At 43.9% G+C, this 14,059-nt stretch overlaps 1 long non-coding RNA gene across 2 annotated transcripts in view; it reads right to left on the bottom strand.

Annotated features, from left to right (window-relative positions):
- The window catches only part of LOC138747633 (uncharacterized), a 74,421-nt gene that overhangs the window by 13,399 nt on the left and 46,963 nt on the right, over positions 1 to 14,059 (bottom strand). For both annotated transcript variants that reach the window (XR_011347586.1, XR_011347587.1), the window contains exon 4: positions 5,749 to 5,880. This is a non-coding gene — a long non-coding RNA (uncharacterized lncRNA). The remainder of the gene's footprint in view (positions 1 to 5,748; positions 5,881 to 14,059) is intronic.

Below are 14,059 nucleotides of genomic sequence, written 5' to 3'. Positions count from 1 at the left end.
AACCATGCAAATTTTATAGTTTTTCATATATATATTTTTTTTTTATTTGGTCGTATGTGCGGATGGACATGTCCAATAGGTTGCAGGTCGGGGAGTACCTGTAATGCATAAATTGCCAAAATAAATCCTTTAAAAGCACCAAAAACTAATTAGGAAAATGATTCTTCTGTAGCTGATATGAGAAATTAACTTAGATCAAAGTAAGAGGTTTATAAAGCTGCCAGCATTTGGAGGAATTTAAAATTCAGCAAAGACAAGGAATTGATAAAAAAAAAAGGCATGATAAAATATGAGGACATATTGAAGAGAAACTTAGAGACAATTGGAGGTTCTACAAGGATCCAAATTGGAAATGACAAATGAGTAAAAACTTGATTCACTTACACTCAAACACCAAAGAATTCATATCAGAGAATAAATTAAATATTCACAATTTAACTTCCATTGATACTTGATCAATGATGTGGGACATTCCAATTCTGTATCAATGTAACTATTCAAGGCAAGACGATTAATAAATGTTCTTGTTAATCTGCCCTCACTAGAAAGCCTCATGATGAGGTCAAGGAAAGCATTGAGTTGCTTCCTCCTTTATTACCTCATCTTTAAAGACATTTTCCTGGAACTTAATACACACTTCAAAACATATTGCTTAATAGTCTGGTTCTTTGTTTATCTGGGGAGCCATCCCTCAGTACTGTAACCAAAGTATATTCTGGGTGCCTTGTATTCAGAACCTTTGGACCAGTCACTGGTTTCTGAACTTTGGCATTCTCCCAATTGAACCTTGCTCCTATTGTAAATATATAAATCTGTAAAGTTGCATGTCTAAACTCAAAACTTTGTTGGCAATTATACCCATTGAAACTGTAATGAATTGTTTTATTGTTGTCTTTATGTTAAAAGAAATCTAAAACATTACTGTATTATTGAGTATCATGAGTGGACAAACAGATTTTACAGAACTTTCTTCTGATGAATAAAGACCTTTTATATCCATTAACTTCAGGCTCCAATGACTCATTCAGAGTGACAACAGTCTACATGAAATTTTGTAAAGAAATGTTCATTGGAAATCTGACTTGTGGAATAGATGAGGAGGAACCTCTGGATGTGATTTAATTGGATTTTTGTAGAACTTTTGATGAGGTCACTCACAAGTGGTAGGCCACAAAGGTCAGAGCCCAACTAATTAGAGAAAATTAACGGCTATGGGTCATCAGACAGAAAACAAAAGTCTGGGAAGAAACACAAGATGCTGGAGGAACTCAGCATCCATGCAAGGTAATAGATAGTCAGCATCTTGTTTCCCAAAGAGTGACGAGTGGGGATGGCAGGGTACACCACTTGGGCCCCAGGTGTTCACAATCCACATCAACAATGATGCTTCAAGGGGATATACATAAGCTGAGTGACATACCACCTTGGCAAAATAGAATTGTGTTTTGAAAGGTGCAAGACTGAGTAATGCTAATTTTTGAAGAGACGAGATTACATCTGTATAAAAGTAACTGAAAGCCAAGGTATCGGTGATGCAAGCAATTAGGAAGGCAAACAGTTGCTGATCTTTATTATAGATGGCCTGGTGAGTGCATCTGGAGCATTGAGTACAGCTTTGGACTCTACCAAAAAGGTATGTGCTTGCCAGTGAGGAAGTGTTCACCAGCCTGATTCCAGGTGTAGTTGTCACATGAGAAGGGAACAAGTCAGTATTTCATTTTGTAGAGTTTGGAAGAATGAGAGGAGGTGTCATTGAATCTTACAAAATTCTTATAGGCTTGAACATGTTGTGTGAGATTAGATTGTGTTTGTCTTAAGACTACAGCATATGCAGTCTCCTGTGTCACTCTGATGGGTTAGAGTAGAAAAAGAGGCAGGGAAATAAAAATTATGTAAATAATAATCAAAGCTGTAACTCAATAAAAATAAGATTGTTCCTCAAAATACTGTCAACGGCCCTGAATACTTGCTAACCAGATTCTAGGTTAACTATAAAGAGCTAGTTAACTCGAATGGCTATCTCTGTTACATGGACACTTCAAGTGTTTGCATAAAGATGTATAGTAAAGATAATATTTCAGAGGTAAAGCCGATATTCACTTCAGTGAGTGACCTCTCTTTCACACTGGCCAATTATCTGGAATAACTGGAGTTTTTAACCAGTGTTTGATTTTCCCAGGCTGGAATTAAATGTGGACAGTTTGACGTGGAAATGGGTTTGTCTTGCCACGCAGACACCATAGAACTTGGACTCAAAGTATGTTTCCATTTACTTCATCTACAGAGCCTTGATAATTAAAAATTAATTTATTTCTGTATTTCATCAGTAAGCTTGTTAATTGCTTTTAGGTGTCAGAGGTATTCTGGAACATTTTAAGATTCTGACCAATTTGATAACTGCCTAACTTAAGGAAGAAGTCTTGTCAAGTGCCAAAGCCTTTTGGGGAGTTTTGTGGAGAGGAAGCACTTTTGCATTCTTGGAGTCCTTGTTAGAGACAAGGGGGTCCTGACATCAAGATCATGCGAGTTCAGACATTGCAGATCTGTTAGTGGAAATTGTGGGCAAAAGGTCCATGGTGATGTTTATGTAAATCCTCTGTCAATCTGAGCTCCAGATTGCACTGCTGGAACGGTGATTTTACATTATTTACATTATTAGCTCTCCTTCACTCACTGATTTTAATCATAAGACATTGCTGAATTCTATATGCTACTGTTTTAATTTAAACATACAGCACAGCTACGGGCCCTTTCGGCCCACAAGCCTGTGCTGTCCAATTACACCCAACTGACCTACAATGGTGGGAGGAAACCATAGCACCTGGAGGAAACCCACACAGACACAGGGAGAATAAACAAACTCCTTACAGACAGCGCAGGATTCGAACACCGGACCCAGTCGTTGGTGCTGTAACAATGTTGCATTAACCGCTACACTAATCGTGGCACCCCTGTTTGTGAGACTTCTTTAAAAGAGACCCTATTTTGAATTTTATTTATCTTGTTGATGCCTCAATAAACAGACTCCACTGTAATTTTGGAAAACAGAAACACAAAATCTGCAAATGCTGGAATCTTTAACAGACAAAAAAAAAATTACTGGAGGAACTCAGCAGCTCAGGCAGCATTCGTTGGAAGAAATGGTCAGTCAACGTTCCTTTATTAAGTCTGTGGAAGTGAGTTTTAGTTGATATCTGATTCAAGGAAATTAAATGGAAAACCATGAAGGTGCACAAGGTACAAGAGGAAAAGAAATTCCTTTGAAAAGTAAAACCGAACCACAAAGCAGACTCGGTCAAGTGGAGATACAGCACTGCTCTGAAGGGTTCAACTGCCCGTTCCAAATGACAGTAGCTCTGTACAGGCTTTAAAAGTAAAATCCTGCAACTGCAGAGGTCTATGCCCAAGATGGCAGTGCTCAGCAGCAGCCACAAGGAGTTGCAGACTTTGGGGTAGCAGCAGACTGGTGCAGGGCTCCAGAAACAGGAAGAACACCTACTCATTGAGAAGGAGAAGCAAATGGAGATGACTCTACATGGCAGCAGACCAGTGAGAGGCTCAGCGACTGAGGGTCCCACACAGCCTGCTGGTGACTTGTGATCTGCGGGCCCTCACGGGCTGCTAACTGCTGGAGACTGGTTCATGGGAACCAGTTTCGAAGCTGGGATTTGAGAGAGTGCTGAGAGCAAAAAGGGCTCCTGAAGGGCCTTGGGCACTGAAGGCTTCCCGGTCATGTCAGAGGTTTGGATCTGGAGGTTGTGCAGCTGCAGAGGCTGCAGGAGAACTGGAGGTGAATCCATGGTCACTCAGTGACTCTGAAGGATCTCTCTTGCTGCTCTTCCTGTAAGGGGGAGTCAGGCGACACTAATAGAGACTCTGTCTGCCTTATGGTAAGCAGAAGGCAATTTCGTGTAATATTATATGACAGTAAAAGAATCTTGAATACTGAAGAGGATGTCAACCAAAAATTAAAGAAATGCTGGGAAAAATTGGCTCAATCTACTTTGTAAGAAAATTAGGGGTGCTGAGGAAGATTCAGGGAGGTACAATGATATAGGGAAGAAGAGAATACCTTAGACCAAGCAAATCAATCACAACTGCTAATGTTGAGGTGATTAAACAACCTCAGACTCAATGTCACCAAAACCAAGGAGCTGATTGTTGACTTCAGGAAGGGAAAACCAGAGGTGTATGATCCAGTGATCATTGGGGGATCAGAGGTGGAGAGGGTGAGCAAATTTAAGTTCTTAGGAGTCACTATCTTGGAGGATCTTTCCTAGACCCACACACAAATGGCATCAAGAAGAAAGCATGTTAGTGCCTCCACTTCCTCAAGAATTTGTGGAGGTTAGATATCACATCAGAAACCCTGGGAAATTTCTACAGAGGTGTGGTGGAAAGTGTGCTGACCGGTTGCAACAGGGTCTGTTAATGGGACACCAATACCCCTGAGCATGAAGCTTTGCAAAAGGTAGTGGATACAACCCAGGACATCACAGGTTAAACCCTCCCAACCATTGAGAACATCAACAGGGAACGCTGCTGTCGGACAGCAGCAGCAATCATCAAGAATCCACATCACCCAACACATGCTCTGTTCTTGCTGTTACCATCAGGAAAGAGGTACAAATTCCACATGAGTTATCACCAGGTTCAGGTACAGCTTCTGCCCCTCCACGATCAGACTCCTCAACAATAACTTCAATCAGGGACCTTTACTTTTGTACTTTATTTACTTTTTTCCTCTCTGTATTGCACAGTCAGCTTGTTTACATTTATTTGTTTACATATGTATGTTTGAGTCATTTTTTTTTGCACTGCCAATAAGTGGTAATTCTGCCTCACTTTCCATAAAAAGAATTTCAGGGTTTTATGTGATGTTATATATGTACTTTGACAAAAATTCTGAAATCTGAAATTCAAGAGTGAATAAAAGATGAGCTTTGGGGCACTGGAGGGTTGCAAGCCCTCAGAAATGGGAATGGGCAAGGCCATGATGGGTTTTGAAAACAAGGATGAGCGTTTTAGACTCAAGGCACTACTTAAATGTGCACCAATGGAAGCAGAAGATGTCAGGTAAATGGAATTAGGTGTGGGTGTGTGAGCATAGAAACAAGACTTGTGATGAACACAAGTAGAACCATCAAAGTTGTAAAAAGTGTATTCAGGTATGAATTATTTTTGACTCTGATCTGTGTAAAATTAGTGATGGAAGAGATCCTGATCTATGATGTTTTACACATCAGTATTTTAGTATTTCATAGAATTGAATAAAGGAGGAAGCAGATTTGTGTGATAGTTTATATTTTCTTGCACTAACTCACTCCATCATAAGAAATATGGTCTCCTACGTTGTGCTGGATTCATGGACTCACACCCTCCCCGAAACACCAGGTCAGGTTTGGCTGAGTACTTGGTTCTGCCAGGTTGATCCAACAGGGTTCCTTAGCCTTAACCTTAACCTGATGTACCCTCTGGTTAATCTGTGAACTTTCTGATCACCATGACTGCAAGGATCCAAACTGAGAAAGCACAAACACTTCTGACCCAGGCATATAAGACCATGGTACCATCTGATCTAAAGCTTAGTCCTGGACATAAAAATCACAGCTTCTTCTCTATTGGATTATATAGTGACTATTTCCATGCTCTTCTCTTTAAACTTGCTATGAAGATTTTACACACTCAGATGTGCGCACACACACATTCCCCCACCCCACCCCATTTCAACTCTTTCCTTAAACTTACTCAGATGGTAGACACCATGTTCTTGGGAAAATGTTGTATTCTTTTGGATAGAGCTTTAACATTCTATTTAAGTTCCTGGCCAGCAAATCCCTCCTGCAGATTTCATTCATCCCAGGAAAATGATTAAATTTTCTGTGTAAGAAAAGTAAGTATAAATTCATGCTAACATTATAACCATTTCCAAATAAGCACGTTTATTTTATTTCATGGCTTCTCTGCCACCTTGACAAATGTTTGCTAGTGGTTCAACAGCTCCCAGCAATTCCTTCATGTCCAATTGTCAAAAATGACTCTGACAACATGGAAATATACCACATAAGTGTATACAGCTCTGTAATTTCAATCTTCCTATATTTTGCAGTTGTTATTATAATGTAATCAACAGCAAGAACTCTGACTGCCACACACAAGAGGAGCAGTGGCCAATTTAGTGCCACTTGTGTTCATGCTGAGATGAGATTATTGGGTACTTAACTGGACTTAAAGCACTTTAAGATGTTACGAGGCAGTGTCGAAGATGTTGGAGAATGATTTATTTTAACAAGGGGTGATTGTGGACCTGACAAAGTGTCTAAAGCAATTGGAGACCAGGCTCATCTGCATGGATTTAATATACATGCATAGATACCAACTTATATTTTAACAGCACAAACACACTCTGTTTCCTCCCCCCCCCCACCCCCACCCAACACACACACACACACATGCTTGAAAACACACACCTCCAAGGTCAGTTTCTTTCCTGCTTAAATTGACTCTAACACTATCTCCTGAATCCTTGTTTATATTTTTGCACTACTTGTGCTATGTAATGCCTGGATGGCAAGTAAAACACTTTTTCACTGTATCTCAGTACATGTGACAATAAACAAATGCATTTAATGGCCTAATCATTTCCCCTCCTTCTTTCCTTCACCAAATCCCTCTTCCATTGGTCTCCCTCCTCCATTTAAACCTCCTTCCCTCAAAACTCCCCATTCTCCACCATTCTTTCCACCGCCCATGCTTTCATTCATCACCACCCCCACATTCCATTGTCCAGTTTTAACATAATGTTAACATTTGGCAATCAGGGAAAGAGATGAATGGGATACCATGTAAATGAAAACCCTCTGGTATGCTGTAGAAATACCAACCACCTGATCATTCCCAAGAAGCTTTTCTAAACACAGAGTTGCAGAGACTAAAATGGTCAGTCTTTATATTCCTGGCTTTCAATTAGCTAAGAATTTCCCATGGTTCCCGGGCACTGTGCAAATGTTTTCAGATGGCTACAGTGAGTGTACCTTTACCTACAGGATGCATTTCATATCCCAGTCTCTCCCTCATTCTAGGTGTACTTGAACACATTTCCTGTGACACACTCTAGGATCCTGACATTCTTCTCCAAGCATGGACTCAGCAGAGGAAGCAAGAACATTGGCAAATGAAGATGCTACAAAATATTTATTTTTATTTCAAACTGATCCTGACACAAGAGACAAATTCTGGAAAGTTCTTGACCCGGTTTTCACCTCAACCTAAGGAATCTCTGTGTTACAGCCCAACCTACATCACATCTCCAGATGAATCAGCTAATTCAGCACAGGCCTGAAGTCAAGCACAGGAGTGCACAGATTTATTTGCACTAAGGCGTTTACTCACTGAACAGTTGAGAGCCACCAGACACTCACTGAATTAATACAAAATCACCATTTATAAGAGATAAAACATAGAACCTTACAGGACAGTGCAGGCCCTTCAGCCCTTGATGTTGTTCTGACCCATATATTCCTTAAAAACAAGTACTAAATCCTCCCTATCCCGTAACTTTTTAAAATTCCATTCATGTGCCTGTCTAAAAGTTTCTTTAATCCATCTAATGTTTCAGCATCCACCACCATCCATGGTAAGGCATTCCAGACATCCACAACTCTCTGCGTAAAATACTTACCTTTGATATCTCCCCAAACTTCCCTTCCTTCATTTTGTACATATGTCCTATAGTGTTTGCTATTCCTGTCCTGGGATACAGGCACTGGCTGTTCATCTATCTCTGCTTCTCATAATCTTGTAGACCCATATTAAGTCTCCTCTCATTCTTCTTCACTACAAAGAAAAAAAATCCTAGCTCTGCTAACTGCCTCATAAGACTGATTTTCAAATCCAGGTAACATCTTGGTAAATCTCCTCTGTACCCTCTCGATATCTTCCACATCCTTCTGAAAATGAGGTGACCAGAACTGGATATAATACTCCAAGTGTGGTCTCGGCAGAGATTTGTAGAGTTGCAACATGTCCTCTCTACTCTTGAGCTCAATCCCCCTATTATTGAAGTCCAGCATCCCATAGGCCTTCTTATCAACCTATCATATCAACCTGTCAGGCGAACTTGAGGGACATATGGATTTGTACTCCAAGGTCACTCTATTCATCCATACTCTTAAGTAACTGACCATTAACCCTGTACTCAAGTCTTCTGGCTTATTCTTCCTCACACTTATCTGGATTGAACTTCATCTGCCACATTTCTGCCCAATTCTGCATCCTGTCTATATCCTCTTGTAACCTTCGTTAACCTTCAACTCCATCCACAACCCATCCAATCTTCATATCATCCACAAACTTACTAATCCATCCTTCCTCTTGATCCTCGTCATTTAATAAAATCACAGAGAGTAAATCCTTGTGGTACACCTGTGGTACATACAATAATCACATCAACATAATGGAGTGATTAAACAGCTTTAATTACCAAAAACCTGAGCATTAGTGATACACGACTTGGCCAGCATCCAGGTACAGGAGCAAGAGGAGGCAAGTCCGGGAACGCCAGCCTTTATTGGGAAGTCCGGGAAGGAGCCAAGGGAAGGGTTAGGGAAGGTCAGGGAGGTTCAGATTGGCCAGTCCATACATCTATGCAAATACCTTTCACCACATTCACCCCTTCTATGAGATAAAACCCGGCGGGGTGATGGTGACGAAGTGGAGTACATACTGTACTTTATTACAGTCGAAACATAGTGAATATGGTCCAGAGTGTTTTGATGATCATGGCTGCGGTCGTATCCGGATAAAGGATAACAATCGGGAACTGGGAGTACTCATCCACTACATTCAGGAAGTACAGATTCCTGCTATTGGATGGGAGGGGACCCTTGAAGTCCGTTCTAAGACGTTCGAAGGGACAGGTTGCCTTAATCAGTTGGGCTCTATCCAGTCTGTAAAAATGCAGCTTGCATTCAGCACAGACCGAGCAGTTATGGGACAGTTCCTGAATATCCTCAACTGAGTAGGCTAAATTTCTAGTCCTCACAAAGTGATATAGCCTTGTGACCCCAAGGTGGCAGAGCTTGTCGTACAGGAACTTCATACGATCCACTTGTGCGTTGGCACATGTTCCCCGGGACAGAGGATTGGGTGGCTCATTAAGCTTCCCGGGCCAGTATAAGATCTTATAATTACATGTGGAGCATCGGATTCTCCACCGCATGATCTTATCATTTTATTTTACCCCACTGTTTGTTGTTAAACATAAATGCGACAGCCCTCTGGTCCGTCAGCAGGGTAAATGGTCTACCAGCCAAATAATGCCTCCAGTGGCGCACAGCTTCCACTATGGCCTGGGCCTCTTTCTCAATTGCCAAGTGCCTGAGTTCCAGGCCCTGGAGTGTTCTAGAGAAAAATGCCACTAGCCTGTCTGCCTGATTCAGCGTGGCAGCTAGGGCAACATTAGAGGTATCACTTTCCACTTGGAATGGGATGGATTCATCAATGGCATGCATCGCTGCCTTGATGCCCTCGATGGCTTTACGAGCCTCCACTGATGGGGGAAAATCTGTTGTCTTCACTAATGGCCAGGCCTTTTCTGCGTAATTGGGGATCCATTGGGCATAATAGGAAAAGAACCCGAGGCATCTTTACAGGGCTTTCAGGTTCTGGGGCAACAGTACTTCTCTAAGGGGGTGCATTCTCGGGATCTGGGGACCCAATCTCTCCCTCCACCACATACCCTAGTATTGCCAGCCGAGAAGTCCAGAACACGCACTTCTTCTAATTATATGTCAGGTTTAGGGTTTTTGCTGTGGGAAGGAATTCCCTTCGTGTTCCTCCACATCATAGCCGCATTTGGTGACATTATCCAAGTGCGGAAACAAGGCTTTTAGTTTGTGATCATCCACCATGCGGGCCATCTCCCTTTGGAACACTGATACCCCATTCGTCAAACTGAATGGGACTGACACAGTCGGCTGTCAGTTTCAAAAGCTGTGTAAGGACTGTCCTCTGGGTGGGTTGGGATCTGATGGTATGCCAACTTAAGCTCTATGGTGGAGAAGACCCTATATTGGGCTATCTCATTCACCATGTCGGAGATTCTGGGTAGGGGGTAGGCATCCAGTAACATAAATCTATTCACAGTCTAGCTGTAGTCTATTACCATCCAGTTCTTCTCCCCCACTTTTACCACCAGCACCTGTGCTCGCCAGAGGCCGTGCTGGGATCAATGATGCCTTCGGCCAACAGCCTCTAGACTTCAGTTTTAATGAAACGTCTGTCCTCCAGGCTATATCTCCTGCTTTTGGTGGCTATCAGTCTGCAATTCTCTGATAAGTGCTCAAATAGCGGAGGTGGAGGTACCCGAAGGGTGGACAGCCCACACATACTGCCCAGCCAACTCTCATTGGCTGGGCCGAATTCCTCATTCTGCACTGTGATCGGGGGGTGTGGACCGTCAAACTGCATCGTCACACTTTGCACCTGACACTGGAAGTCTATCCCAAGGATAACTGGCGCAGAGTTTGGGCATTATCATGGTTTTAAAATCCCTATACTCCCTGCCCCGCACCCTTAAATCTACCTGACAGTACCCACACATCTCTGCGGACTGGGCTTTAGATGCCAGGGATATTTGGCATTTTTCTGGAGACTCCATCAGTACACGGCACTTTATTAAGTCCGGTGGATAAAACTTTCGGTGCTCAAACAACCCATAATGCGACCGTTTACCTCAATGTTCATCATCGATCGCGCCACCTGGTGAGGCCTGTTCTGATTCAGCGTAACAGAGGCCAGGGTTAGGTTCAATTCAGAGTCACCATTCCTGTCGGTAATATGATGGACTCGGCGCCTCAGACGATGGCCGCCCCCAGTACTCGCACATGGCTGGGACCGGAGATAAAGTTAGTGATCGCTGATCTGAAGCTGGAAGTGACATTAGCGATGGTCATGTTGATGACAGCTCCCCCTAAGATGGCGACCCGTCCCTCGGATCACATGTGGCACTGTTGTTAGTGGGCTGTCCCTGGCACACCTTCCATTGTGCCTTTTCTTTTGGCAATTTGAGCACGCTGCATTCCTGGCCGGGCTGGACTTTTGGGGGTGCCTGGCCAGCTTGCAGAACCCGCACTTCCCGGACCTGGCAGCCGCTGCCGTTGATGCCATATACCAACTTGGCGGTACCCTCATTCTGGACCGCCAATGGTGTAAGCCTCACAGCTTTGCACCACAGTCTCCATCACCTCCTGCAAATCCAGTACTTCTTCCAACATGCAGCTACCTTTTTCCAGAAGTCTTTGACGTACCTGGGTTAATAGCATCTTGTCAGCAGTCCGTCCCACATCAGCTCGTTGGCACACTCGGAGGCACTCACCACGGTACACCCGTAGGCTCTAACCAGCTCTCTCATCGCCTGCACAAACTGTGTGAAGGGCTCCCCAGGGACTTGATGCCGGGTCATTAATTTGTACCTTGCGTACATTGGTTTAGTCGGGGTCCCGTACTGCATCTGCAGCAGGCCCATCACCTCGTTGTACGTCCAGCAGTCTCTAATTATTCAAAACGCCCGATTGCCCAGGGTGCGAACAGGAGATCGTACTTATCTTCAGAATCCTTTAGGTTTAGGCAACACATGAATGTCTGCATACCATGCAGTCACTCCTCAAAGGTAACGTCTGCGTTGGGCTCCCTGGGTTCAATTGTGAACGTGGTCGGCCAGCAAACTTCTCCCATTACCCGCTGCAGAGTTGATGCAGACCCCAGGGATGTGTCCACTACTGCACCATGTGGTTGAGTCGACTCCACCGTCTGTATGCTACGTAACCGGGCATCTTCCCAATCGCTACTGCTTTGTCCAGTGTGCTGAGCTTCCATGGCTTTTGTTTTGGTAATTAAACTGTGGTCCACACAATAATCACATTGACATGATGGAGTGATTAAATGGCTTTAATTACCAAAAACCTGAGCATTACTGATACACTACTTGGCCAGGTTCCAGGTACAGGAGCAAGAGGGGGCAAGTCCGGACACGCCAGCCTTTATTGGGAAATCTGGGGAGGAGCCAAGGGAGGGGTTAGGGAAGGTCAGGGAAGTTCGGACTGGCCAGTCCACACATCTATGCAAATACCTTTCACCACACCACTAGTCACTGACCTCCAGGCAGAATACTTTCCTTCCATAACTACTCTGTTTTCTACCTGCAAGCCAATTTTTTTTTCCCCAGACAGCCAAGGTTCCATGGTTCCCATGCCCCATGACCTTGTCAAATGCCTTACTAAAATCCATATAGACCACATCTACCAGCCTACCTGCATCAATTATCCCCCTTGTGTTCACCTGCTTCCCCTCTCTGGGGTTACCTCATCAAAATACTCAATTATGCTGATGTATTGAAATCCTCCAAATCTTTGCAGGCTTCAGGACTGCTACATTTTCAACAAGGAATAAATGGCAGGCTACATGTATAACGTCAAATGCAATTGTGTTTAATCACCACTGGAGTGCTTGGAGTTAGAAAGATTAATCCATATTCATCTGAAACAAGAAAGGTACAAAGAGACAGGCACATATGCAAGGAGCATTGCTTCAACAAAGTCGTGATTTCAACCTTGTAACAAAATAACAAATGTCTTTTCCACCCTTGATGGTCATGACCCTGTGTGGAATTAACTAACCGTTGCCTGGTGATATTGAAAGGTGGGAAGAATTTTACAACATAGTTCCCTACATGACAACACACCTTGTAATTCATATTTGGAATATTTCTAGGGCAAAAATGCTCTGCTAAATGAAATCTATATTGATCCAGAGAATGGTTTTAACTATTTACTGAATCCTCACTCCATGCTGTCATTAATGCTTCTTTCAGTTCTTTCCCCTCCTGCCCTGAGGGTATTGACTCACACTCAGGTATCATTCCATAATTTCCCATGTGTTTCTTGATATTTCTTTACCTTCCTGATTGAATCCAGATCTACTGTTATAATTCTACACTAGCGTCTTTGGCTTGAAGCAGCGTTCCTGAATGTCCCATAGTGACTTTCTTCTACTTTGTTGTTTGTAGGTCAATAGTATAGGTGTGAGTGTTGGGGGAATAAAGAACCTAAGGAATGCTTTTTATTTGTCTTCAAAGTTTCAGTTGGCTGAATAGTAAAGATATCACAAAACTTACATCTGGTCAAAGTTTACCACATTATAGCAAATAATTTTGCCCAGTGGCGGCGCACATAGCTCGTAGCGAACCGGCCCCCCCTTGTATTGCTGCGTCGGTGGGGCAGCCGCGGGAAAATGGCACCGTCTGGGAACCTCAGTGCCTCGTGGCTTAGGCCACGGCGCATGCCTCGGGCGGACATGATGATGTCACCGCCAGCGCAGGGTGGAGCTCACACCACCCTGAAAGGGCGCACACAAAGTTTGAATAAATCAGTTCAACTGAAACCCCTCAGCATCCTGTGGTGTGCTTCAGAGTTAGTAGCTGCCGCTACATTGGTGACTCCAGTGAGTCCAGACGTGGTTTTCTGGACTCCCGATGTGGATTCAGCAGCACTCAATGCGGTTGCGGTGAAACTCCCCCCGTTCTGGACGCATCAACCACGCATTTGGTTCGGGCAGGCGGAGGTGCAGTTTCGCCTCAGACACATCACCTCAGACGCCACGATGTTTTACCACGTTGTGAGCGTGCTCAATCAAGAAACCGTGGCCAGGGTGGATGTCCTGATCCACAACCCACCGGAGGAAGGTAAATTCCTAGCTCTCAAAAACCTCCTCCTCGGGACCTTCAGCCTCTCCCGACGGTCTGGGCGACAGAACCCCATGTGCCCTCATGGATGAGATGCTCACACTGGAAGAGGGCCACAGACCCTGCCTGATGATTGAGCAGGCTTTCCTCGAGCAGATGCCTGAAGACATCCAACTCCTGCTGGAAGATGAGGATTTCTGAGATCCACAGAGTCGCAGCCTGCGCGGACATGCTCTGGCGGACAAAACAAGGCCGCCCTCAGCCAGGTTACCCGCCCCGGACCCAGCCGACCGCAGGTGCCCCCCAAGCACAAACCAG

Source organism: Narcine bancroftii, chromosome 12 (assembly GCF_036971445.1).
Source record: "Narcine bancroftii isolate sNarBan1 chromosome 12, sNarBan1.hap1, whole genome shotgun sequence".
NCBI classification, from domain to species: domain Eukaryota; kingdom Metazoa; phylum Chordata; class Chondrichthyes; order Torpediniformes; family Narcinidae; genus Narcine; species Narcine bancroftii.
This window is presented reverse-complemented; position numbering and strand designations above follow the sequence as displayed.